The following is a 26,219-nucleotide window of genomic DNA, read 5'->3' as shown; positions in this document are numbered from 1 at the left end:
CTTGCTAATGTCCACATTCGCATCCTCCTGCATTCCAGATCATAGGAATCCTGAATTAGATCTCTTCAAATTCTAAAAGACTAAATCCTAACTCAAACAAGCTTAAGCAAAAGAGCAGTGTATTTGGGCCTTTTCTAGGAAGCCCAAGGTATGAGTAGACATGGGGCTCATACTCCACCCTGAGAAGACTATCTCTCTCCACTTCCTTGGCTCTGCTAATTTCATTCTCAGGAAATCTCCAGGCTCACTTGATCCTCTCCGTTTAAACTCAAATGGGAAATTTCCTTTCTCATTCCTCATCCACCTAATCCCTGCAAATGCCTCTGAATGTCCCTACCCAAGTCACATACCAACCTGGGCCCTCTTACTGGTTCTCTGACCAACAGAGGACCCATGTCCACCCTTGTGCAGTGGTGTTTTGGCAACCTTGGTTGGCAGCCCCACACACCACACAGGGTGGGGTGGGGGTGGTACTCAAGAGGGTCTTAGAGAATAAAGCATGGCAGATGTCCCCTGCTCCAGTGCTACTGCACGTGAGGCCCAGGGACCAGGAGCCTCAGCATCACTCAGGAGCTAGTTAGAAACGCACGCTCACAGACCTCCTGATTCAGAATCCCTGGGACTGGAGCTGAGAACCTATATTTTACCAAGACTGCCAGTGGTTCTGATGCATGCTAAAGTCTGTGTACACCTTTCCCCACCAGTCAGATGTCACAAGGTGAAGAGTAGGAGTTTTCCAATGAGAAGTCACACCTGGAAACAAACATAAGGAGTCTCAAGATTCTTGCAGCCTTTATGAAGGCTTTTCCATACTCTGGTGATCGCTCAAGGGACCCTACTCTGTGTCAGGCCCTGAGCTAGATTCTGCAGATCTAGAGACAGATGTGGAGCTCCCTTAGTCATCGAGAACAAGGGAGTTTCAGTCTAGAATGGGCTTCCTACATGCATTACCATATTCTGTTGATGAGACTGTGAATGGATACAAGGCTTCCAGGAGAGAATCAGAAAATATCTACCAGGAATCATGAAAATATGTGTTCTGTAACAAGTCCATTTCTAGAAAACAATCCCATAGGAAGTAAACAGTGATGTAGATGAAAGTTCATGTCCAAAACTTGGTATCATTACTCATCATGGAAAAGAATGACAGCAATCAAAATAGCCGATAATATGAGAAAGGCTAAATAAACTATGATTAATTTACGAAAAATCATGTTCTGGCTGTTTTTTTATTATCTGGGGAAAATGTTACCACATAATATAAAGTTTTATGGACATATGATACAGGTTCTGTCTCAGTTTCCACCTCCCAGAACTCTTTGCATTAGTTACTCACTGCTGTGTAGGGAATTACCCACAGACTTTGCTGCTTAGAACACCACCGCTGATTATGTCACTGCTGCTGTGTCAGGAATTCAGTCTTCTCAAGACTCAATGAGGGCAGGATCAGCTTCCAGGCTTTCGCTGTCTCTGTGGCTATAGGCCAGAGGCCAATTTCAGTTCCTCATCACGTGGGCCTCTCCCCTGAGCTCAGGTTCACACCATGACAGTTTGTGTCATCAGAGCAAGCAAAGGGCAAGGACGAGTGTGGGTAAGATGGGAGACACGATCTTTTAGAGCCTGAATTTGGAAGGGACATCTCATAACTTCTGCCAAATTCTATTCACTAGAAGCACCTGCTAGTGGCTGTCCACCCTGGGAAAGTCCTTGTAGGCAGTGTCACAGGTCCTTCCTGGGACGAAGGGTGAGCCCACTGGCCTCTGGAGCCACATTAGCAGATTATACTTGGGATCCACATGAGCTTGCAGAGACCCCTAGATCCAGCCCACATGAAAGAAATGGAGATTCTAGAAGGATGTGAATACCAGTAGGAGGGATCATGGGAGCCACTCCGAACAGCTGCTTCACATCAGTGGTCAGCCGGAGGCCAGCAGGGGAAGCTCACCCAATTTCGCCCACACCTTCAACCATGCTTACAAAACAAAGCAGACTCTAAATTGGTTTTCATGGAACCCAAGGCCAGTGAGCATGGGGTAGCAGCAGATACAAACAGTGAAGAAAGAAGGAAACATTTAGGAAGGGAGTCTCGTGTAAACACAGACCAGAGATCACAAATACTGGGCACAGACTAAGCAGCTGCAAGAAATGCAGGTCCCTGATTTGAGGTTAAAACTCCCAAGAACTGGCCAGGCACATGGCTCACACCTCCAGGCCCAACACTTTGGGAAACTGAGGCAAGAGGATTGTTTGAGGCCAGTTCTTCCAGACCAGCCTAGAAACATAGTGAGATCCTGTCTCTACAAAAATTTAACCATTAGCCAAGAGTAATAGTGTATGCCTGTAGTCCCAGCCACTGGGGAAGCAGAGGGAGGAGGATGGTTCTAACCCAATATTAGGAGGCTGCAGTGAGCTACGATAGTGCCACTGCACTGCAGCCTGGGCAACCAAGAGGACCTTGTTTCTGAACAACAAAAAGTCACTAGAAGCAGGGGCTCAGGGCCAGATGACTTTTTCATAGAATACCACAAGAAAGAAAGCAGACACTCAGCTTTGCTACTCAGGTGCTACTCAGAGGCTCTGTGGTGCCCACCAGAGCTCCTTTTCAGTTAGGGACCCCCCCTTGCTCCACCATCGCACACTGCCCACAGGGTGTTTTGCCACTGATGGTACACAGTGGCCCCTCCTCTAGAGAGTTGTCCTCAAGCATTACAAGCCAACTCTCCCAGAATGTCGCATGCACACCCCCACCCAGAGGTGGCTCCTGCTGGGCAGGGGAAAGCACCGTAGTGTGAGTCTAAACCAACCAGACCTCCATCCTTGTTCATCTCCTTGCCCTCAGCTGTCATGCTAACTCCAGAAATCACACACATCCAAATCCATCTCAAGCCCCAGGAAAACTGAAGTAAGACAGTGAAAAAAGAAGACACCAGGTGCTGTGGAAATGGCTGGTCCTTCAGGACGGAGACCTAGTGCTGGAACACTTGCTCAGTACGATTGATAAAGGCACAGCACCAGGGGTCAGTGCGGGGCAAGGCACAGAGTGGTCCCTAAGGAATTCTTGTTACTGATCAGTGAATTGGCATTATAATCTTGGGTAGGAAAAGAGGGAAGAAAGCTGATCAAGAATGGTGCCACCTTTCTTCTTAGCAGTCGCGAGATGGTAAATAAAAGGACTGATGGATTCCAGAGCATCCTTGGGTAGAACAGCCAGTGGCTGCCTAGAGCATCATGACAATATGGTCTGGTCCTCACTTTCAGAGCAGGAAAAGAACAAAAGGTGGAATCAACAGAATAGATGAGTGATATGTGACCTCAGTGCAGTGGGGAAGGCCCACATCTACATGATTTGAACCAGTCATGTCTGCCTGTAGATGTGAGAACTTTGCTGAAATCTGGGAGAACAGCTACTTCCTAGCCCTGGGCCTCAGGCAAATGTTTCTCTCCTCTGTGTTAGTGTGCTCTTTACTATAGTTGCCTGACAAATTCCTGCAAACTCGGTAGCTTAAAACAACGCCCAGGTGCTCTCTTACAGTTCTGGAGGCCAGAAGTCCTGAAGTCACAGATCACTCTAAAGTCAAGTCACTGACAGGCAGGGCTGCCTGGAAGCTTGACATAGAATTTCCTTCCTTACTGTTTTCAGGCCCCAGCACCTGCTGTATTTCTGGCTCCTGGCCTCTTCCTGCATCTTCACAGTGCAGCACTCCCATCTCTGCTCACATTGCCTTCTCTTCTGTGCCTCCCTCTCAGAAGGACACGTGTGATTTCACCCATAGACAATCCAGTAAATCCAGGCTGTTTGCCACAAGATCCTTATTCACATCTCCAAAGTCCATTTTGCTGCAGGAAGTATCACTTACATACTCAGGGATGAGGGGGCCCGCCGTGCTCACTTTACTCCTGGTGGGCAGCGAGAATCTGCCCGTCTCCTCAGAGTTGTTGTAATGATTATCACTCTCAAACATAGGCTCCTCTGCCTCCTCATGGGATGAAACTTTGTTCAAATCCTAGCCCCACCATTGCATAGTTAAAAACGTAGCCTTGCCCGGACAGGCTCTGGCCTCTGTCCTTGGCATCCACTTGAGCTCCATAAACAGCAGCCTTGGATCTGAGTCCAGGGAGAAATCTGTTCTGGCCAACAAGCAATAACCCCAAAAGTACAAATTTCTTTGACAAAGTTAAGTGGTCTAATGTCCAGTGTCCAGTATCCAGCAAGTGCTCAATGCATACTTGTTGAAATAGCATGACCTGGAAGTCATTTTTAGTCACTCAAACTCGGGAGAGGAGTGGTTCCTGCAGGGCACCCACCTTGAAACCAAAAGACATTAATTAATTAAACAGACCTGTGACCCAAGCAAAGTCTAAAAGTATGAGTGGAAGTGCATTTTCTATCATCTATGGTTTAGAAAGTGGCCACAGTGAGACATGGAAAGAAGACTGTACTCAGGATAAAAACCTAGGACTTAACCCAGGGCCTTAACCAAGGGGAAGTGCCCATCCCTCAGGAGCACAGAGTGCAGAGGCGAGTGCCTTGATGTGACAGAAAGGCACAAGCCCAAGTTGGGCAGAGTTGAAACCCTGAACCCTGCTGAGGCCTCATGGCCACAGTAGAGTGAGCAGAAGCACGGCCTGGACTTCACCTACCCCTCTCCCCAACCATGGGACAGCCATTGAGCCTGTATTGTGACTCCCGGGCATTTGTCCCCTCTCTGCCTTTTCTTCCATGGTGTGGGGGGTGGGCAAGTTCTTAGTCATCCCATTCCCGTTTCTTACAAATCAGTACAAATAAATGTCAATACAGAAAGCTGAGTCCTGGGTATTTTGCTGTTTTGGGTCCTACCTGCTCAGCTGGGGCTGTGCACACCCTGTTGTAGGCTGCAGGAGGAGCTGAGTAGTTGGAGTTAATAAGAAACACTCAGTGGAAAGGGGCCTGGAGGGAACTACCAAGGTCACCCCAACAGCCACACAGGAGTCTCTGGGCCGTGTGCAAAGCCCAGTGCACACACTCGTGGGTAACCTTTTCACCCTGATGTCACCTGGGTAACATCTTCACAAGGAACGATGGGGACTTGAGATCTTGCTGGCCTGTGTTGATTATCCTAAGTAGTATAACAAAGTTGACTGAATCAGACTGTTTAGGGATTCAGATAGTGACATGGCTGTGGTCTCCAAAGTGCCCTAGGGGATCACTTGTCCTGCGGTTTTCTGACTAAATAGTGTAAGACTTGAAGTTTTCTCTGTGATCTTTCCTCCTTTTTATAAAAGTAGCACAAGTGGGTCCCTCTAAGAGGCCTGAGCCAGGCATGGGCCTTTGGTCCCACATAAAACCATTCTTCTGTGTTCAGTCCTTTCTTTGCAAAAACACATTTCCATATTCATAAGCTGTTTTACCTCTCTTTTTATTTCTTTCTTTAAATCCATACATTGAATCCATACATTTGAAACAACCTCTAATATAGATGGTATTATACATGTATTTCCTCAAAAGGGGCATGCTTCATGCCTTTTTCATAACACATCCTCCTCCTTGGTTCACCCCATATGCCAAACCACGTGTATCCATACTCCCAGACTTTCCATCGCCAGTAAGTTTAAAGTACAGTGAAAACTCTAAGAAAGGACATTCTCAATTCTCCTTTACAGAAATTGTTGTACTCATTTGCCACCTGTAAGAAACACTCGGACCCCACTTCATGTATAAATCACATGATGATTTATTACACCCGTGTAGGCAGATTGTTGCCCTAAAGGGCAAACAGCCCTGAAATGAGGAGTAGGCTGATTTTTATACCATTTTTGTGCTGTGTTGGCAGGCAACCTGGCAAGCTCAGAAGCAGAACGTGGCCAGTTAACCTAGGGACTGGATTACACAGTTGGTTCAGGGGGAGCTACAGCATGGCGGTTGGCACTGGGACAAACTTAGCTTGTGAAACTAAGCTTGAGTAAGCCTTCACCATTCTTTCATCTGTTGCTAGGGGATTTTGAGTACTCAGGGAAGTTCCTTATTCTATTCTGAAACCTGTTCCCAGATTTTGCCGGGAGGAGGGTGTTGAGATGTGCGGGGACTCAGGCTGAGACAGTTAGGGACCTTTAGGCATCCTTTTGCTGGGTATTACATTCCCCACTGGTATTTTGGGGAATCAAATCCTTGATTCAGCTCAGAATAGCCAGGGGACAAAGTTGGAGCAGGGACATCCACACATTCATTTCACTCTGTGAATGCGAGTGGGGGGGATCAAAGCCCCCCCATTGTTACCCATCTCAGTATTTCTTTAAGCATTTACGTGTATACAATCCCAACCCATTTTTTAACCAGAGCAGCCTCGATTTTAACTGAAGCTGCCAGTTAGCCATAGGAGGCAAACTAACACTCTCCTACATCCTGTGAAGGGAGGTCTAACTCCACCCTCAGAGTTTTCTCAGTCACACCACACCTACACACTCTCACACACTTTTTAACAGACCTGCCAGTGGTCTACTGTCCAAGGAGTTGATTTAGGGTCTTCATATCAGCTTGTTTCTGAAGGTGCTGATATTTTAGCACTGAGGTCTTAGGGACTGTGACTCTTCTTGGGTTTTCTACTTAGGCCTTAATAGTACTGTGATGGTGGGCTTTTTACTTTTTTATATTTTTTATATTAAAAAGTTTTTACTTTTCCATGTGACATTTCCCCACCTTTCCCCAAAGTGCAAAAGTCCAATTAAGACAAGTCCCTCAAGTAGTATCCTCAGGCTTCACTGTGTGTTGGCCAGCCAGCTCTATGTGGCCGGAGCAGGGCAGGTTGGCTGTCTCTGGATGTCATCCTTTAAGTCCAGGCAAGTGGGCCACTTGGCTTCTACTAGCAGCAAACTCAGCAGAGTATACAGATTAGGCACAGTAGGGTGCAGTGTTACAGTTATACCATTAACATTTGATACTATACAAATTCTCCAGTGTAGCTAACAGGTGATCTTAGTTGAGTCTTAAGGTCTCAGAGTAAATATCACTACTGTATATAATTCTATACTCTTTGGCCAGTCTCTTAGCCCCATTGAACAGAATAGTTTTGTAAAAACAATTATGTCTCATTTCATGAGTTGACATTACAGACAAGGCTGGCATTTAATACAGGTGGGTTACAGCCTTTTCTCTCTGAGCTATATTTTTTTCTCTCCAATTTTTCTCTTTACTAAAAACAAAATATAGCATAACTAACTTAGTTGCTAAAATAAACTGTACCTTCAGTATACTAGATTTAATTATTTGCATAGAGTGCAGTAAGAATAACTAATTATAAGTTATCTAGGCTCTTTTTTTAAATTTGGCTTTGCTGGAACCTTTTATAAGAAATCTCAGTTGGACTTGAAGCCTTTCACGAGCCCAGGTTTCATTTATGCCATTAGATACCTGCATGCATTGGGTAAATTTCTCTTCTCTTGTGGTCCCCAAGCATATTTGATTCCTGGACCCGTCAGCAAGTGACTTTCGTCACTTACTACAGATCAGGAAATGTTACTGATGGGTATCTGGCCAGTTCCTTTTTTCAAAGGGCTTTTTTATTGGCTTTATAATGTCAACTGTAATTCCTCAGTGCAGTTTGGACACTTCTGGAAATGCTATTCCAGACAAAGCAGTGGTAACTAGAGTCTTCATTATTTTATACAACAAAACAGATTCTTTTTGAACTTATGCAAATAACTGTATTTCCAGAAATTAAGAATACTTAATAGTGGCTTTTAAATTTTGGAGAAATCAAGGAGAGAGAAAAACTACACGTTGTTTCAAACTTTGCTTATAGGTACATACTTGAAAAGCTGTAAATAGCTCAAAAGTCAGAAAATTATTTTCTTGACTTCTAGAAAACAGAACATAGAAAGAATCAACAATATTTAAAATAAAAAGCCGTTACAAACTAGTCCAGGTCCACATAACTGATTTCTGCTCTGTTTGAAGTTAGGTTAGCAATACTCATAGACATGTTATTTTTCCAATGAAAATTAAAGGAAATACATAGTTAACTGGATTACACGAAAACTTCTTTATAAGTTTTGTTTAACATGCACAGACATTGTACAAATATTTTAGAATTTTTGACCTTTGTCTTGCCTTTAAAGAAGTTAGATGTTTAACTGAACCTTAACATTCCATATGAACACTATGGGAGGGTAGTTAAACTTTATTTTCCTAGGGGTGAGGAAGTTTTGAAATACACAGGGGGTTGTATTTTACCTTTTACTTCAGAGATGGAGTTAACAAAAGTAGGTTTATTGTCAGAGCCTGATCTTCCTCTGCATGTTCATTTCTCTATTGGTGGGCTGCTGTCACAGAGGACTACCATGGGACCTTCCTGCCACCGTGCTGGGGCCCCCTCTCCGTGTAATTAGTAGGGGAGGGCTCTTAGGGAATGGCGTCAGTCAGGGTGCTGGGGAGTACTCTCATCAGGGAACCAGATGTTACAGGGAAACAGTGAATTAAAACAGACAAACATTTATGCTAACAATATAGAGGAAAAAACCTCTAATTGCTGACAAGAACTAGAACTCAGGTGTCTCAAGTTATAAAATGCTGAGTCCTAGGGAATCTTTTTAAAACTCTTTTATACTTTTTTCCTTTCTTTCTTTTTTTTTGTTTAATACAGGATTGTTTTAGGCTGAGACCAATCTTTTAAGAAACACTGAATAAATGCAATAAAATGACACGGTAGACAAGGGACTGACGTGAATAATACCTAAAAGTTATTTTTTTAAAATAAACCAAAAAGTAAAAAACAAACACTTCAGCCTTTAAAATATATTGCTCCTGCTGTTTATAAAATGAGTCTTTTCTTCCATATCCACATTGAGATTCTAGCACATTGATTAAATAATTAAGATTTAAAAAAAAAATAAATAAAAGATCACATTTACTCTTACACTCTCATATTCTCAAAACTAGAACCAGAACACTTTCTCATATAGTTTTTAACAGGTCTATGGGTGACTTAACACTGCAGGGGTTGATTGGATGCCTGCTTTCATTTTAATGGTGTTTCTGTTGACAGGTGCAAACATACATTTCTGGGAGCCTCCAACTGGCCAGTAGGGTTGAGGCTTCTCATGCATCTAAAAACATTTGACAGGCTAATAGCCCAGCAACCTGAGGTCCTGGTCTCTTTGGCCTTCCCTCAGAGGCTCTACACAAATTATAACAATTGAATTCAACAATCAGTTACATATTTTTCTAAAAATTCATAAAAAACAAGCACAACAAAAATACCCTGAATAATTAAATTAATGTCTGCTGACACTAGTCAAAATTAGACTTTAAAGTGCCTTACCTCTCGAAGTGGACTCTCAGGTGAATATAGGAGTGATCCTCAATCAGTGTCCTGGGGGCTCCAGGTTCTCTAGCGACCCTGGGATGTTTCCAGATGGCACCTCCCATAACAGGGACCACAGCCTGTTCCCCTTCTTGAGGCCACCTTACCATCGGTAGAATGTGTGCCAACTAGAGTAATGCCAAGTGGATGCTGTATTAAAAGGTAAAGAGGACTGTGTTTTGTTTTGTTTTTTCTTTGTCTTTTGTTCTAAATGAGTAATTGACCTTGGGTCTTTTGCTAAATGCTAGCACCTTATGTTAAGACTAATTGTTACATAGCAACCATAGTTTTTTAGCAGTCAATAGGAGGAACAGTTTTACTAAACTTTGTAGTCACTCTTTAATTGCCAGAAAGAGAAGGTTTAAAATGCAGGTGGGTTATTTACACTATAATGTCAATTTAAAATGAGCAAGTACAAAAGGGTCATATAAGAAAGATCTAACTCCCACCCAGAAAGCGATGTCAAGAGCAGTGGGAGACATAGAGGATGTAAGAGAAGGTAAACAGGCTAGTTGGCAGGGTGAGGCAGGGGGACAGAATCGGTCTTTCACCAGGGGCTGAGAAATTCTCAGCGGCCATCCCCAGGGTGAAAATTGGCTCTTGTGCTCTAGCCACAACCAGTGGCCATAGCCTGGGTTAAAACAAATTGTACATTGACATGTTGACAGGCAACAAGAAAACAGAGATATTGACACCTAAATTTGGAATTGACAAATCTTTGAAAGGAATTCTGACAAACCATTGGAAATGGCAAACACAAATTTGACAAACAACTCACACATACTAGCCAAACAAACCGAAGACCCACCCTCCGTGAGTCCTAAGAAGACGACGTGACAGACTAGGGAATCACCCTCTGTGAGCCTACAGAAGAGAAAAAAACAGACAAAACAAAAAACCTTCTGTGAGTCCTAACAGGAAGGGCTGACAGACTAACAGATCTACACTCTGTGAGTCCAAAGAAGAGAAACTAACAGACTGGGTACGGAAAAGACTGACAAGTTTCACACAATCTCACTGACATGGAAGAGGGTGTTTACCAAGAGATAGAAAGACAAAAACAAATACACAGTGAGGACTCACATCTGTGAGTCCCCCACGAGACCCAGAACTCACTCCTGTGAACCAGACACAAGACCCAGGACTCATGCCCGTGAGTCAGAAACAAGACTCAGGACTCACTGCCATGAGTCAGACACAAGACCTAGGACTCACTCCTGTGAGCCAGACACAAGACCCAGGACGGGGAGAGACATCTCACCCCCATCTGAAAACAGACCATGTAGTTGCGTCCAAATGGTTTAGTTTCCCCAAAAATACCTCTAGAGTTCCAAACAAACTTATAAAACTCACCTGGATGTTACTGATTAATCACCAATTTAAAAGTTTTGTAAAACTATGTCCTGGCTCCACACATCTGAGGACTCGGGGGTCAGAGGAATGTCTCTCTGAGGCCTTCCCCTGCAGATGTTGGGCAGCAGTAGCCTAGGTGGGAAATCTGGCTGGGGCCTCCAGAAATGTTGTACTCATTTGCCACCTGTAAGAACGACTTGGACCCCAATTCAGGTATAAGTCAAATGGTGATTTATTACACCTGTGCAGGTGGGTCACTGCACCAAAGGGCAAACAGCCCTGAAATGAGGAGTAGGCTGATTTTGATACCATTTTTGTGCTGTGTTGGCAGGCAAGCTGGTGAGCACAGAGCAGAACGTGGCCAGTTAGCTCAGGGTTGGGGTTACAGAGTTGGCTCAGGAGGGGGCTATATCGTGGCAGTTGGCACCGGGAGAAACTTAGTTTGGGAAACTAACCTTGAGTAAGCTTTCACCATTATTTTATCTGTTGCTAAGAGTTTTTGAGAACTGAGGGAACATCCTTATTCTATTCTGAAACCTGTTACTGGATTTTGTCGTGGCTGGGGAGGTGGAGATGTGTGGGGACTCGGGCTGAGACAGTTAGGGGGCTTTAGAGGTCCTCTTGCTGGGTATTACAAGATAGGTACATGAATTAATATGGACTTGTAATAAAAAATTAGCCTAGGCCCAGGAGATATTAGCCTTCATAAAAATACATTTGCTAATAGAAATCAAGGATGAAGCTGAAAGCTTATGTATGACCCTTTGCTTTCTGTTTTTTCTGACACTTCGAAAATGAAGGTAGCGCTCATCAGTTCTGTCTTCCATTGAATTGTTTGAACCTAATATGCTGACTTAGGACAAATAAGGCCAATGAGTGAGTGCAAGATTTTGAAATTACAAAGGATCTACCTATCAAATAAACTGCTGTGGGAAATGCATAAACTGAAAATTATTTGGGGTTAGCTGTGGACTCAAGCTATGTGTATCTTCCTGTAATGCGTGGTTGATAAATCCATATGTTCAACAAATATTTATTGAGCATATATTATATTCTTGAACTCAAGCATTTGGAATCCTAGGAACATAAAAGTGAATGAAATAGACATGGTCTTCCTAAGGCTTTCTGTATACTTTTAAACATGGGCATTCAGAATAATAATTACACAAACTTTTTGTTACAACTTATTAAGTGATATAAAAGTTGAAAAAATAATGTTTTGAGAATTTGGTGTCTTCATGCAATAGAAGATAAATCAGACTGGCTAGAGAGATAGTTAGGAGAAGGGCCACCTCTGTATTTTCCTCGAATAGCATACCATATGGCCCTCACTAGCAGGGTATAGAAAAATCTGAAGACATTGTATCAGTTTTATTTATATTTATCCAATTAATTAACCTGTGACCTAGGAAATTAGTCATTCACACTAAGAAGACCTACACAAGTAAACACACAAACATCTTTCTCAATGCATACAACTCAGATGACCTGGCTTCTCTCACCCAAACAATGATAGCATAAATAGTTCTACTTATCAAAGATCACACCAAGACAAATCCAGTGTTTTACCCCAACTTGCAGTCAGGAGACATAAAAATGAGCCATTTTTGCCCCCAACCCTTCCTAACCATTCCAGTTGCTCAGGAGGCAGTCTAGTGGGGAGTCCAATGCAAAGCTCCACTATACCATCTTGAACTGACATTTTGTCAGACATTGGGATATGGAAGCTCCTAAACCTCGCTGAGGACTATTATGTTTCCACCTTCCCTCCCCCTCTCACTTAGCAAAGCAATAATGTTCAAACCCAGCCAAGTCAGAATTAGTGCGGCTAGAAAACAAACACAGAGGCTTGCCCAGGAAAGTTCCAAGACACAAATGTCACAATATCCAGAGGACAGCTTTTTCAGTTAGGGAGGAGGACAGCTGGGAAGCACCAGAGAAAGAGTGAGCTGAACTCAACCAGAGAAGCTGTGGAATCCACACAGGCTTGTAACTTACCTTCCCCATCTCAGAGGTAAGAGACGGAGATTCTACCAGTTTAGGGATCGAGCACAGGGAAACAGGAATCAGGAGTCCATAAAAACAAGGTTGTTCAGCCTAATTCCACAAACAGAAAAAGATGGTGTAATTTGAGAGTCAGCTGTACTGGAAGAACCCTTCTCAGGCTTCCCTGGCTTCCCTCTGCCCAGGTCCCAGGGTCCATGCCCTCTACAACTACAGGTCATTGTTGTTCCCTGTTACAGCTGTCTCAAGGGCTGCTCATAATTGTCTGGGGTTGCAATTGCAATTGAGGCACAATTTGTGTAAACACAATCTTTGTAACAATTTCATTACATCCTCTGAGACAAGCAGAATTTGGTAGCTGAATAATAGTGCTTTCCCAACTACATAATAACGTGGGGTATAATGCGTCCTGCTGAGGCACCCATCAATGTCACAGCTATACAATGAGATGGCAGGGTTACCCAGGGTTCTTCGTGTGTGATTTGGAGGGGATGAGTGGGGGCCAGTGTGGAACCCTGCCACTTTAGGCCTTTTCCTTTATGACCATGGTCACCGGGATCTGGATGCCCCCCCTTGGTCTCCCCATGATCGAGGGACACTCCATGCCCAATAACCATGAATTACCCGTTTGGGACAGGGCCACTAGTGCTTCAGGGCTTTCCCCTCCTCACCTTTGGTCCTTCTGGGGCTGCTGTGACAGCTAGTGTGAAAAGTGTCCAGGTTTCCCACAAGGGTGGCAGGTCTTTCCACCATCCTAAGGGCACCTTGGAGTGAGTGTCTGGGGAGGACATTACAGCAAAAGCCACCCCCAATAATCTGGCCTTTTGGAACTCCCCTATGTTACGTATCCTGGCTGTTGAGGACAGAGGACGACACTGACAGTATCTGGGACCTGTCTGGGGGCCTAAGGCCAACTTCTGGAGTTTCCTATGTTTTATCACAATCAGAGGTGTCAATCGTGGATCAATCACTATTTCTGCCTCGGCTGATCTGGCTCCATGTTGTCCAACTTCTGACAGCTTCAGTGATTCTTTCTCTACATATTGTTGGGCTTTCGTCCTTTCCCTGAACCCCTCTGTTACTTTGGCAAAGTTGAGTGGTTTCACCTGAATAGCTTCCATGTCCTTATAAAACACACTAGCATTTGGCTGTGGAGATGGCATCCTCTTTGACACAGATGGAGATTCCACCCTGGATCCCCTTGAACTGTTTGATTCCCAGGCAGGAGCTTTGACTAGGGCACGGAATTAGTCTCCTTAGAGCTGACCAGCTGTCCAAATCCTGTTTCTCTCATCTACAAACATCAATGTGAGAGTAAGACACACTCATCCTTTCAGGTCAAATCAAAAACAATAGCCAGGTATTCACATTCCTCTGTGAATTTCCCAGGGTCAGCAGATAAACTCCCTAACTTTCATTACACACCTCTAGATGATCCATTGAAAATAGAACACGAACCATCACAGGATGTCCTGTGGGTCCTGATACCTCCTGCAAATGAAACATAGAAGGAAAGCTAAGAACATCCAGAAAGGAAGCTAAAGAGAAGGGGTGGGATCCTATGCTGGTGGGGCTGAGCCTCGCCCGGGGCTGCAGCAGCAGCCACAGTTCTGATCACTGCCTCAAAGTCTTAGGCCTGTTCAAAGGCAAAGAGGCACTCGGATATCTCCCTGCTCCCTTAAGCCAACACTTTCCGGACAAGATTCACTATATTGGGTTTCATCCCTAAGGACCCACCAGCAGAAAGTTTCAGGACCCATGTTGTCCAGAAGCTTTCCTCTTCCATTTACTCCAAGGAGTTTTATACTGTTAACTCTTGACATTTAAGTCTTGAATTCACTGGGAGTTAATTTTCTGTATGATTTTAAAGAGCACCTGTTTCTCTGTCAAGTGGAAAAGGTTTTTTCACCCATATAAGGAAAGGAAAACCCCACCCTGTTATCCCCAGCCCTGATTGGTCCATTTCCCCCTGCCTCTGACCTCATAGAGAGCCATTGAGGCTGACACCTATATAAGGCCGTGTCTGGGCCTGGGTCTTTGGTCGTTACAGCCCAGGAAGCTCTTTTGGTGACCTGCGGACTTGACCTCAGATAGCGTGTTTCCTTGATCGTAGTTCTTGCAGTTATCCCAGTGAGTAGTTTAGCATAGCGTAGATAGAATTCTTAGCATAGTGTTCTTTGTTTTGTTAGCATAAGTTCACCTATTATTTTTATCCTAGTTAGCTTTCATCAGTAGTGTTAGCCTATTTAGTGCCCCAGTTAGTATAGTTTGTTATCTTTTTTAGCATAGTGAGCATTAGTTGTTGTTGTTTTTGTTGATTACTTAGTAAGTGTAGCTTATCTAGCATAGCGCTAGAGTAGTCAGGCTCCCCATGGCGCCTGGGGTGGCCTCCGTGTCTCTGGACAAGGAGGTCCTCCAGGACTACGAGTTCTTGAAGACCCTTGGCCGGGGCAGCTTCGGTGAGGTGAAGCTGGCTCGGCACCTTCCAACCGGGACCAAGGTGGCGGTGAAGATCATCAGCAAACACCGTGCTTGTGCGTCTTCGGAGCCTGAGATCATGAAGTGCTTGGACCATCCCAACATCATTAAGCTGCTGGAGGTCATAGAGGGTAAGGATCAGGTGTACCTTATCATGGAACATGCAGGTGGTGGTGACCTGGCTGACAGAATAGACACATCTGGCCAGATGGAGGAGGGGGAGGCCCGAGCCATATTCTTGCAGATACTGAAAGCCGTGGAGTACCTACACGAAGAGGGCATCTTGCACAGGGATCTGAAGCTTGACAATATTTTGTTAGATTCTCAAAACAATGTCAAACTAGCTGACTTTGGTTTGGCCATTACCTTCACCGAAGTTGAGACGTTCACAGCCTTTTGTGGTACAGCCCGGTATTTGGCCCCAGAAGTTTTCCTGAGGCAGAACTACAAGGGACCAGAGGCAGAAATCTGGAGCCTTGGCGTCATCCTCTATACGTTGGCCGCCGGGACCGCCCCATTCTTCGGAAGGGATTCGGAGGAACTGAAAAGGTCAGTCTTAAGTACCACCTATACGACACCTGCTTTCACCACCCCCAAATTAAAATCGTTTCTCCAAAAGATCCTAAACCCTGACCCCAGCAAAAGGCCCAGCCTCCGTCAGATGATGGAAGACCCCTGGATCCAGGCTGGGCAAGACAGCCAGAGGCCACGCACGGCAGTGGCAGACATGCCACCAGAGACCGCCACTCCGCCAATTCCCGGTGACACTTGTGCCCCCCAGCCTGGTCCGGCGTCCTCTCCCTCCCCTCGCACCAGCCGCCTTAGGGGAGGCCCAGAGGGAGATGCAGGAGCTCAGGCCCGTCCCGGACAAGAGCACTCCCTCCCGGCGGCTGGGCAGGTAGTGGTAGTGGAAGAGGACAGCACTGAAGCGGTCCAGGGCCGGCGGGGGTGCGCGAGGAGGATTGCCAGTTTCTTTTGTAAGATGTTCTGCCTCCCGCTGGCCCAGAAGATCCGCCGCCGCAACAAAGTGGTGCCTGTGACCAACCTGGAGACCTGAGGCCCAGACCAGCCAGGGTGGGGCGGCCAAGCTTCCTCCTTTCATGTCTTACAGTTTTAGCAGATTTTCAATAAACTGACATCGACATTGTATCTTTCTCTGTGTGTACATGGGTGGGGCGCAAGGTGAAGTTCAGGTGCGTGTGGAATGGAGACATAAAGCTAACACCCCCAGCGCTGCAGGCAGATGCAGCTTGCTCTCAGAGATGTGTCGCCTCTGAAGAGCTGACCTCATTGATTGTGACATGAATGGTACGCGGCATAGGCAGGGATTGAGGGTGGGTGGTCATAGGGAACCAAGTTTCAGAAGTCCTGACATCCAAATGGGAAGGGGCCTCGAAGGAGCTGCCAAGGTCACAGCAACGCCAGAGTCTCTGGGCTGTGTGCAGGCCCGAGACGCACACTCCGTGTGTGGCCTCCCCACACTGATGTCACTTGGTTAAGCTTTTCAGAAGGAACAGCGGAGACTTAGGTTCCGGTGGCCTGTGTTGACAGCCCGCGTTGCACAACAGGGTGACCAGGTTAAGGACAATGTAGGGCACATTTCCAAATGCCTGAGAGCCCACCTTAAATGTCTCCTTGGAGGGCAAGAAGGCCCTGAGCTTATGGGATCCTGAAACACGGTGTGGGAGGTCAGGCAGGCAAGGAGTCCCAGATGGGTGAGGGCCCAGACAAGCAGCCTGAGGCCTGCGGAGGCCCCCTAGCCACAGTGGACTGAGCGGAAGCACGGCCTAGACTCCCCCTACCCACAGCCACCTGGGACAACCATTGAGCCTGGACCGTGACTCCTGGGCACTTGTCCCCTCACTGCCCTTCCCTGCCTTTTCTTCCATGGTTGTGGGGGGCAGGGCGAGAGGGTTCTTAGACATTCCACTCCTGTTTCTTCCAAATCTGTACAGATAAATCTCAATCCGGAAAGCCGAGTCCTGGGTATTTTGCTGTTTTGGGTCCTCCCTGCCCAGCTGGGGCTGTGTACACCCTGGTGTAGGCTGCAGGAGGAGCTTAGTACTTGGAGTTAGTGAGAAACACTTAGTGGAAAGGGGCCTGGAGGGAACTACCATGGTCACCCCAACAGCCACACAGGAGTCTCTGAGCCGTTTGCAGGGCAGTGATGCACACACCCGTGGATGGCCTCCCCACCCTGATGTCACCTGGTTAACATCTTCGCGAGGAACCATGGGGTCTTGAGGTCCTGCTGGCCAAAGTGCCCAAAGGTCCCCCAAGGGGGACCACTTGTCCTGCTGTGTTCTGACTAAATAGTGTAATACTTGAACTTTTCTCTGCCATCTTTCCTCCTTTTTATAACAGCAGCACAAGTGGGTCCCTCTAAGAGGCCTGAGCCAGGCTTGGGCCTTGGTGCCACACAAGACCATTCCTCTGTGTTCATTCCTTTCTTTGCAAAAACACATTTCCACACTCATGACCTGTTTTACCTCTCTTTGTAGTTTTTTTTTTTTTTCTTCCAATGCACACATTGAATCATCTTTGAAAGAACCTCTAACTTAGATGGCAGTATACATATACTTCCTCACTAGGGGCACATTTATGGCCTTTTTCATAACACTTCCTCCTCCTTGGTTCACCCCATCTGCCAAACCACGTGCATCCAGACTCCCAGACTTTCCATCACCAGTCACTTTATATAGCGGTGAAAACCCTAAAAAAGGACAATCTCAATTCTCCTGTACAGAAATAGGTATGTGAATTAGCATGGACTTGTAATAAAATAGCTTAAAAAATTAGCCTAGGCCCGGAAGATATTAGCCTCCATAAAAATACATTTGCTGATAGAAATCAAGGATGCAGCTGGAAGCTTATGTGTGACCCTTTGCTTTCTGTTTTTTCCTGACACTTTGAAAAGGAAGGTAACGCTAATCACTTCTGTCTACCACTGAGTTCTTTGAACCTAATATGCTGACTAAGCACAAATAAGGCTAATGAGCGAGGGCAAGGTTTGGATATCACTCACAGAGGACCTACCTATCAAATCAACTGCTGGGGGAAATGCAGAAACTTGAAACTCTTTGGGGTTATCTGTGGACTCAAGCTATGTGTACCTTCCTGTAACCCGTGGTTGATAAATCCATGTCTTCAACAAATATTTATTGAGCACCTATTATATGTTTGGATGCAGGACTGTGCAATCCTAGGAACATAGCAGTGAATGAAACAGACATGGTCTTCCTAAGGCTTTCTGTTTACTCTTAAAGATGGGAGTTCCATGAATAATTACACAAACGTTTTGTTACAACTTATTAAGTAATATAAAAGTTGAAAAGAGAATGTTTTGAGAATTGGGAGTCTTTGTGCAAGAGAAGATAATTCAGAGTGGCTAGAGAGATAGTGAGGAGAAGGGCCACCTCTGTATTTTCCTCGAATAGCATACCATATGGCCCTCACTAGCAGGGTATAGAAAACTCTGCATACACTGTCTCTGTATTATTTATATTTATCCAATTTATTCACCTGTGGCCTAAGAAATCAGGCATTCACACCAGGAAGACCTACACAATTAAACACACGAGCATCTTCATCAATACATACAACTCAGATGACCTGGCTGCTCCCACCCGACCAATGATAGCAGAAATTGTCCTACTTGTCACAGATCACACCGAGACAAATCCAGTGTTTTAGCCCAACTTCCAAGCAGGAGACCTAGAAATGAGCCATTTCTTCCCAACCCTTCCTAGGCATTCTAGTTGTTCAGGAGGCAGTCTAGTGGGCATTCCCCTGGGATGTCCCTCAACCCCACCTTGCACTGACATTTTGTCAGACATTGGGGTAGGGAAGCCCCGAAATCTGGCTGAGAACTACTATGTTTCCGTCTTCCCTTCCCCCTCTCAGTTAGCAAGGCACTAATGGTCAAACCCAGCCAAGTCAGAATTAGTCGGGCTGAAAAACAAACACAGAGGCTTGCCCAGGAAAGACCCAACACAGTGATACAAATGTTGCAATATCCAGAGGACAGATTTCTAGTTCGGGGGTAGGGCAGCTGGGAAGCACCAGACAAAGAGTGAGCCGAACAGAACCAGAGAAGCTGTGGAATCCACAGAGGCTTGCAATTGACCTTCCCCTTGGTAGGGGTAGGGGAGGGAGGAGAGAGACAGAGGTTCTGCCAGTTTAGGCATGGAGCACAGGGAAACAGGAATCAGGATGCCATAAAGACAAGGCTGTTCAGCTTCCTTCAACAAACAGAAAAAGATGGCCTGGGTTGAGAGTGGCCTGTACCGGAGGAACCCTCTCAGCCTTCCCTGGCTTCCCTCTGCCCAGGTCCCAGGGTCCATGCCCTCTACACCTGCAGGTCTTTGTTGTTCCCTGTGACAGCTGTCTCAAGGACTGCTCCTAATGGTCTAGTGCTGTGATTGCAATTGAGGCCCAATTTGTCTAAAAAGATTCTTCGTAGCAATGACATTGGAACCTCTGAGACAAGCAGAAGTTGCTGGCTGACTAATAGTCCTTCCCAACTACATAATAACTTGGGGTATAATACCTCCTGCTGAGGCACCCATCAATGCCACAGCTACGTAAGGGGATGACAGGGTTGCCCAGGGTTCTTCATGTGTGATTTGGAGGGGATGAGTGGGAGCCAGTGTGGAACCCTGCCACTTTAGGCCTGTTCATTTATGACCATGGCCACCAGGCTCGGGACACCCCCCCGCCCCTTGGCCTCCCCATTATCGGGGGACACTCCGTGCCCAATAACCAGGATGTCCCCTTTTGGGACAGGGCCTCCAGTGCTTCATGGCTTTTCCCTCCTCAACTTTGACCTTCTGGGGCTGGTGTGACACTCTCTAAAAGTGTCCAGGTTTCCCACAAGGGTGGCAGATCTTTCCACCATCCTTAGGGCACTGTGGGGTGAGTGTCTGGGGAGGGCATTGCTACAAAAGGCACCCCCAGTATTCTGGCCTTTTGGAACTCCCCTGTGTTACATATCCCGGTTGTTGGGGACAGAGGAGGCCACTGACAGTATCTGGGACATGTCTGGGGGCCTAAGGCCAACTTGGAGTTTCCTATGTGTTATCACAGTCAGAGGTGTCAATCGTGGATCAATCACTATTTCTGCCTCGGCTGATCTGGTTCCATGTTGTCCACCTTCTGACAGCTTCGGTGATTATTTCTCTACATATTGCTGGGCTTTCCTCCTTTCCCTGAACCCCTCTGTTACTTTGGCAAAGTTGAGTGGTTTCACCTGAATAGCTTCCATGCCCTTATAAAACAACCTAGCATTTGGCTGCGGAGACGGGATCCTCTTTGACACAGATGCAGATTCCACCCTGGATCCCCTTGAACTGTTTGATTCCCAGGCAGGAGCTTTGACTAGGGCACGGAATTGGTCCCCTTAGATGTGACCAGCTGTCCAAATCCTGTGTCTGTCATCTACAAACATCAATGTGAGAGTAAGACGCACGCATCCTTTTAGGTCAAATCAAAAACAATAGCCAGGTATTCACATTCCTCTGTGAATTTCCCAGGGTCAGCAGAGAAATTCCCTAACTTTTCATTACACACCTCTAGCTCACCCACTGAAAAGAGAACCCGAACCCTCACAGGCTGTCCTGTGGGTCCTGATACCTCCTGCAAAGAACATAGAGAAGGAACGTTAAGAAAGTCCAGAAAGGGGTCTAAAGAGAAGGCGCGGGATCCTATGCTGGTGGGGCTGTGCCTCTCCCGGGGCTGAAGCAGCAGCCACAGTCCTGATCACTGCCTCAAAGTCTCAGGCCTGTTCAAAGCCAGAGGCATTCGGATATCTCCCTGTTCCCTAAGCCAACACCTTTCCACACAAGATTCACTATATTGGGTTTGATCCCTCAGGACCCACCAGCAGGAAGTATCAGGACCCACGTTGTCCTCGAGCTTCCCTCTTGCGTTTACTCCTACGAGTTTTATACTGTTAACTCCTGACATTTAAGTCTTGAATTCACTGTGAGTTAAGTTTGTGTATGATATGAAAATGTCACTGTCCAGAGAGAACAGCCCACATCACAAACTCCCAAAGCTTCAGACGCTGACCCGGATGTGGCGAGAAGGGAACACTTTTACATTGTTAGTAAGACTGCAAACTAACGCAGCCTCTTTGGAAAGAAGTATGGAGAATCCTCTAAGAACTCAAACTAGACCTTTCCTTTGATCCTGCAACCCCATTAGTAGGCATCTACCCCGAACAAAGAAGAATTATTTTATCATAAGGATATTTTCACTTGATGTTTTATCAGAGCTCAGTTTACAACTGCCCAGACGCAGAAACAAACTAATTGCTCATCAACACATGAATGGATTACTGAAGTCTGGTATGTGAGTATCATGGAATAGTATTCAACCATAAAAAGGTGGAGAATTTCTATCGTTTGTATTAACCTGGATGGAGTTGAAACACCTTCTTCTTAGGAAAGTATGTCAAGAATGGAAAATCAAGTACGCAATGAACTCCATACTAATATGAAGCAGTAGGTGAAGTAATACCCGCCCAACCAGGAGAAAATCTCAAGTTTGGGGGAAGAGGGAGGAGAAGGGGAGGCGGGATTGGTGTGTTCCCAGTGAATGGGCACAATGTAAGGGTACACCTCCCGGGTGTAGGACACAGCTACCACAGGGACTTTACCTAAAAAACGCAAACATGGTAACTTATTAATCAGAAATAACAAAATAAAACTGAAAACTGAGTCTGCTGAGGTCATGCGAACTATTAGCCTTAACAAGCCCTGAACAAGGTTCCAGGAGGAGCTGAGATGGGGGGAACGCACAGACTCAACTCTTGGCTCTAGGGGTTCCTGGAAGTGCCTTGAAATAAAGCAGCGCAGGTCCCAGAGCCAGACAGATCTGCTAAACACCCTGCCACTGGAGCCTTTCCTGCCTAAGCCTCCAGTTCTGACCTCACACATGTCTGCACAGGCTTGAAGGAGAGAGGTGAGCTCACAATGAGCAGTGGTCAGGACTGGCTGCAGAGTGAATGGACACATGGACCAGCAAAGACAGGTGGCAGCAATAGCCGTTAGCTGCCCTCCATGTTTCCACACTCCCCTCTTCCTTAAGGAAGAAACCCTCGCTTTTGGGGGGTAGTAAATTTTCCTAGGAAAACATTTCCAGCTTCTCTTGCCTCTAGGTATGGATAATGGGCAAACTTCTGGTCAGTTAGATATAGAGAGAAATTGTTCTAAGCTCCTGGCAAGGCTAATGACAAAAAACCAGGTGAGCTGAAATGTCAGCTCTTTCCCTTTGAGGCTGTGTGGAAAGCAGATGTGACAGCTGGAGCTCCAGCAAGCATTTTAGAACCTGAGTCCCCTAAAGTACGTAAGCCATGTAATAGCACGATGACATAGAAAGACAGAAGTCTGGATCCCTTATGAATAAGGAACAGCCAAACTACCCCTGTATGAAATGTCACACATGACAGCGAAATGAACCTCTCTATTGGTTAAGGCAGGGCCATTTTGGTTTTGTCCCCAGTAAGTTGACTTAACTCATCTCCACGTTTATCCAATCAGGAAGCTGCTAAGCTCTTAAAAACACAACTACCTTTCTTTCACCCTTACATCCCAGGTAGCAACAGTGAGCTCAAGCTTGGCCTCTGCTGCTCCAGCCAAGCAGCCAGGAAGGGCCCTGAAGCTCTCCCTCCCCAGTGTCCTGCTGAAAAGCTCCATCTCTCTGAAGGTGTGGCAGTGTGTTTCCAAAAATGGCTGCTGGCCTAGCTGGGATTTCTATCACCAGATGGTGGTCACTCTCTCTCTTTCTCTCTTTGACTTTCAGATCATGGGGCAAAGGTTTCTGTGTGTTTTCTACTTTGGGGCATCCCCTGACCTAGAGAAGGCACAGGGAGGTCTCACAGACACGCGCTGCTAACTGGATGGCTGGTCAGGAGGAGCAGGGTGGGCATCTGCTCAAAGCAGACACCTGCAAAGGGCTGCGGAGCTTGCTCTGGGGGTCAGGAGGCCTTGCTTTCAGCCCTGCTGGGTGACCCTGGGCACATTTCCTCACTTATTCACCCTAAAGGAAACCACCCTTCTTGGACTCTGCTCTGCATCAGGCACTATGCCCAGGGCTACAAGTGCAGAGATGAAAGTTCCTAAGGTCACTGAGCCGGCCTCTAATGGGACAGAGGGAGAAACAAAGATCACACACCACGGGGACCAGCACTGCCTGAGCCGGGGTGGTGGGAAATGTGAGGGCTGCCTGGCCCAGCTGGGGGCCCAGGGGCTCCCCCGAGGGGCAGGAACTCCCACCAGCTCATTTCCTCCGGGCCTCTTGCGGATGAGGCAGGGTTCAGACACAGGCCCTTGTGCGAAGCCTCCACAACCACCCTTGGTGGGAGAGCCAGGTCTTGATCCTCGTGTTTTACTTACTCACTGACCCTCACTGAGCACTCACTACCTCCCAGACTGCTTTCTACACCCACTCTGCTTATCAGCTCAGTAATCCTCACCACAGCCTATACGGTAGCAGGGACCTGGAGGCCCAGAGAAGTTCAATGAGCCAGAGCACAGAGCTGCTGTGTGTCAGACCCGGATGCAGTCTTGGGGCTGGCGTGGAGCTGAGCCCGTGTGCTCCACCCTGCACATGCCATGGCCACCTCCCGCCCCACACGGGAACAGGGATTCACAGACACCAGGCAAGGGGCAGATTCCACCCCAGAAACAAGTCTGTAGAGGCCTCAGAATCTAACACACCAAAGACCACTGCCCCGGTTCTGGGTCTCTGTGGGGATTCTGAAGGGACTGGAGTGGACCAGAAGAGCCCCTCTGCCCTGACCCCTGTTGGAACCTTTTCCAACTCTTTGGAGCCCACGTTACTGCCGTGGTCACGGCAGCCAGGCAGGTCAGCACACTTTAAAGCCTGCCAATCACTGTCCATGTGAACATGTGGATGTCGGCACCCACTGTCCCCTGCGCGGGAGACTCTGCTCCTCTACATCAGTTCCTGCTGTCAGCCAGAAAGTCACAGGCAGCGGGAGGCATGCCAAAAGCTATTCTGAACAATTGGGGTTTTCTTAGGAATTCATCAGAGCAAATGAATAATTCACCTCAAGGAAGGAGTGTGAAGGGGGTGTGGGAGGGACAGGGCCCGGCTCACCTTGAGGAGCAGGTAGGCAGCGATGGTGATCCTGGCACTCAGGCGGACGTGGCCACGCCGTAGCTCACCAGGAGTGTCCTGGATCCCTTGGCCTTGGCTCTCACCCTGACGCTACTGCCGTGCTTAGAGCCCGGTGGCAGCCTTCCTGCAAGAAAAGGAGAACTACATGGTCACTGTGAACTTGCCCTTGGTGAACGAGCTACGGCAGGCTGAGGGTTCCTCTTTCATTCTAGGCTTGATAGGCAATCTGGTGATTTTAACTATCATTTTTAACTGAAGTATACTCCACTAGAATATACAACTTACATTTTTTGTTTATTTGATACAACTTACTTTTTTTTTCTTTTTTTCTGCCACACATTGAACACACCCTGTATCCAGCACCCAGATCAGGAAACAGATTATCAGCACTCCAAGGTCTCCAGGAGACCCATGTAATGTCTGGCCCATCCCCAAGGGAAACCCCTACGCTGACTTCTACCAGCACAAGCCTAATGTTGCCTGATGCTGTAGTTAAACTCTTCCGTATCTGGCTTCCTCGGCTCCACATTGTTCACGAGCTTCCTAATCTGTCACCCACAGCAGCTCTGTGCACATTTCCACATATCACGCCATTGTGTGGACACAGGGCAGTAGACCGACCCGTGCTACTGTGAAAATCTCCATTCCTTGCAGTCTGGGGCTCGGATCCACGGGGCTGATGAGAATATCCAGGCACCTTCCTTTCTGAGGGCACGCTTAGGAGTTTCTGTTGGGTGTCTCCCCAAAAGTGAGGCTCCTAGGCCATTGGGCATGCGTTATTATTGCCAAATCACTTTCTCAAAGTGGTTCCATCAATGGAAACTGCTACACACAGTTGCCCTATACCCTTGCCTTTGTTTTCCATCAATGCCTTAATGACATTTTTAAAACATTACTTTGATTCTGACAAAATACACATAACATAGCATCTCCACCTTGCTCCTTTACATGTACAGGTCAGTGGTGTGAAGGACATTCACGCTGTGGTGCCACTCTCACCACCAGTTCTCTGTAAAACTCATTCTGTGAAGCGGAAGCTCTGTACCCAATAAAGAGTCACTCCTTAATTCTCACCACTCTCCCTGTAGCAGCCGTGCCCTACAATGCAAGGAGGCCCTCTGGCGGGAAAGAAAGGACACTAGATAGGAACTCAAAGCTTGATAAAGGAAGAAATACGTCTGGTAAGGCAAATGCACCATTTTACATTCCCTCCACCAGTGCACAAGAGTTCCACTTTCTCCACATCTTCACCAACACTTACTGACTTCTGTTGCTGTTTGGATAGTGGCCATCCTAAGGAGGGTAAAGTGGTTTCTCCTTGTGGTTTTGCTTTGCAGTACTCTGATGCTTAGTGCTGTTAAGTATCTTTTCTTTCTTTCTTTCTTTTTTTTTTTTTAATTAAATCATAGCTGTGTACATTAATGTGATTGTGGGGCACCATGCGCCGGTTTTATAGACCGTTTGACACCTTTTCATGACACTGGTTAACATAGCCTTCCTTTTTCTTAGATATTGTGTTAAGACATTTATATTGTACGTTTAATAAGGTTCACATGTACCCTTGTAAGACGCACCACTGGTGCAATCCCACCAATCACCCTCCCTCCGCCCATCCACCCCCTCCCTCTCCCCCTTCCCCATATTCTTAGGTTATAACTGGGTTATAGCTTTCATATGAAAGCCATAAATTAGTTTCATAGGAGGGATGAGTACATTGGATACTTTTTCTTCCATTCTTGAGATACTTTACTAAGAAAAATATGTTCTAGCTCCATCCATGGAAACATGAAAGAGGTAAAGTCTTCATCTTTCTTTAAGGCTGCATAATATTCCATGGTGTACATATACCACAATTTATTAATCCATTCGGGGATCGATGGGCCCTTGGGCTTTTTCCATGACTTA

The 26,219-nt window shown here is 46.4% G+C and overlaps 1 long non-coding RNA gene across 1 annotated transcript in view; it reads right to left on the bottom strand.

Annotated features, from left to right (window-relative positions):
* Positions 1–24,298: 24,298 nt before the first annotated feature.
* LOC128592697 (uncharacterized) overlaps positions 24,299–26,219 on the bottom strand; it is a 74,321-nt gene continuing 72,400 nt past the window's right edge. Inside the window, exon 3 of the long non-coding RNA XR_008381978.1 lies at positions 24,299–24,438. This is a non-coding gene — a long non-coding RNA (uncharacterized LOC128592697). The remainder of the gene's footprint in view (positions 24,439–26,219) is intronic.

This window comes from Nycticebus coucang, chromosome 8, assembly GCF_027406575.1.
Source record: "Nycticebus coucang isolate mNycCou1 chromosome 8, mNycCou1.pri, whole genome shotgun sequence".
Classification (NCBI taxonomy): Eukaryota; Metazoa; Chordata; class Mammalia; order Primates; family Lorisidae; genus Nycticebus; species Nycticebus coucang.
This window is presented reverse-complemented; position numbering and strand designations above follow the sequence as displayed.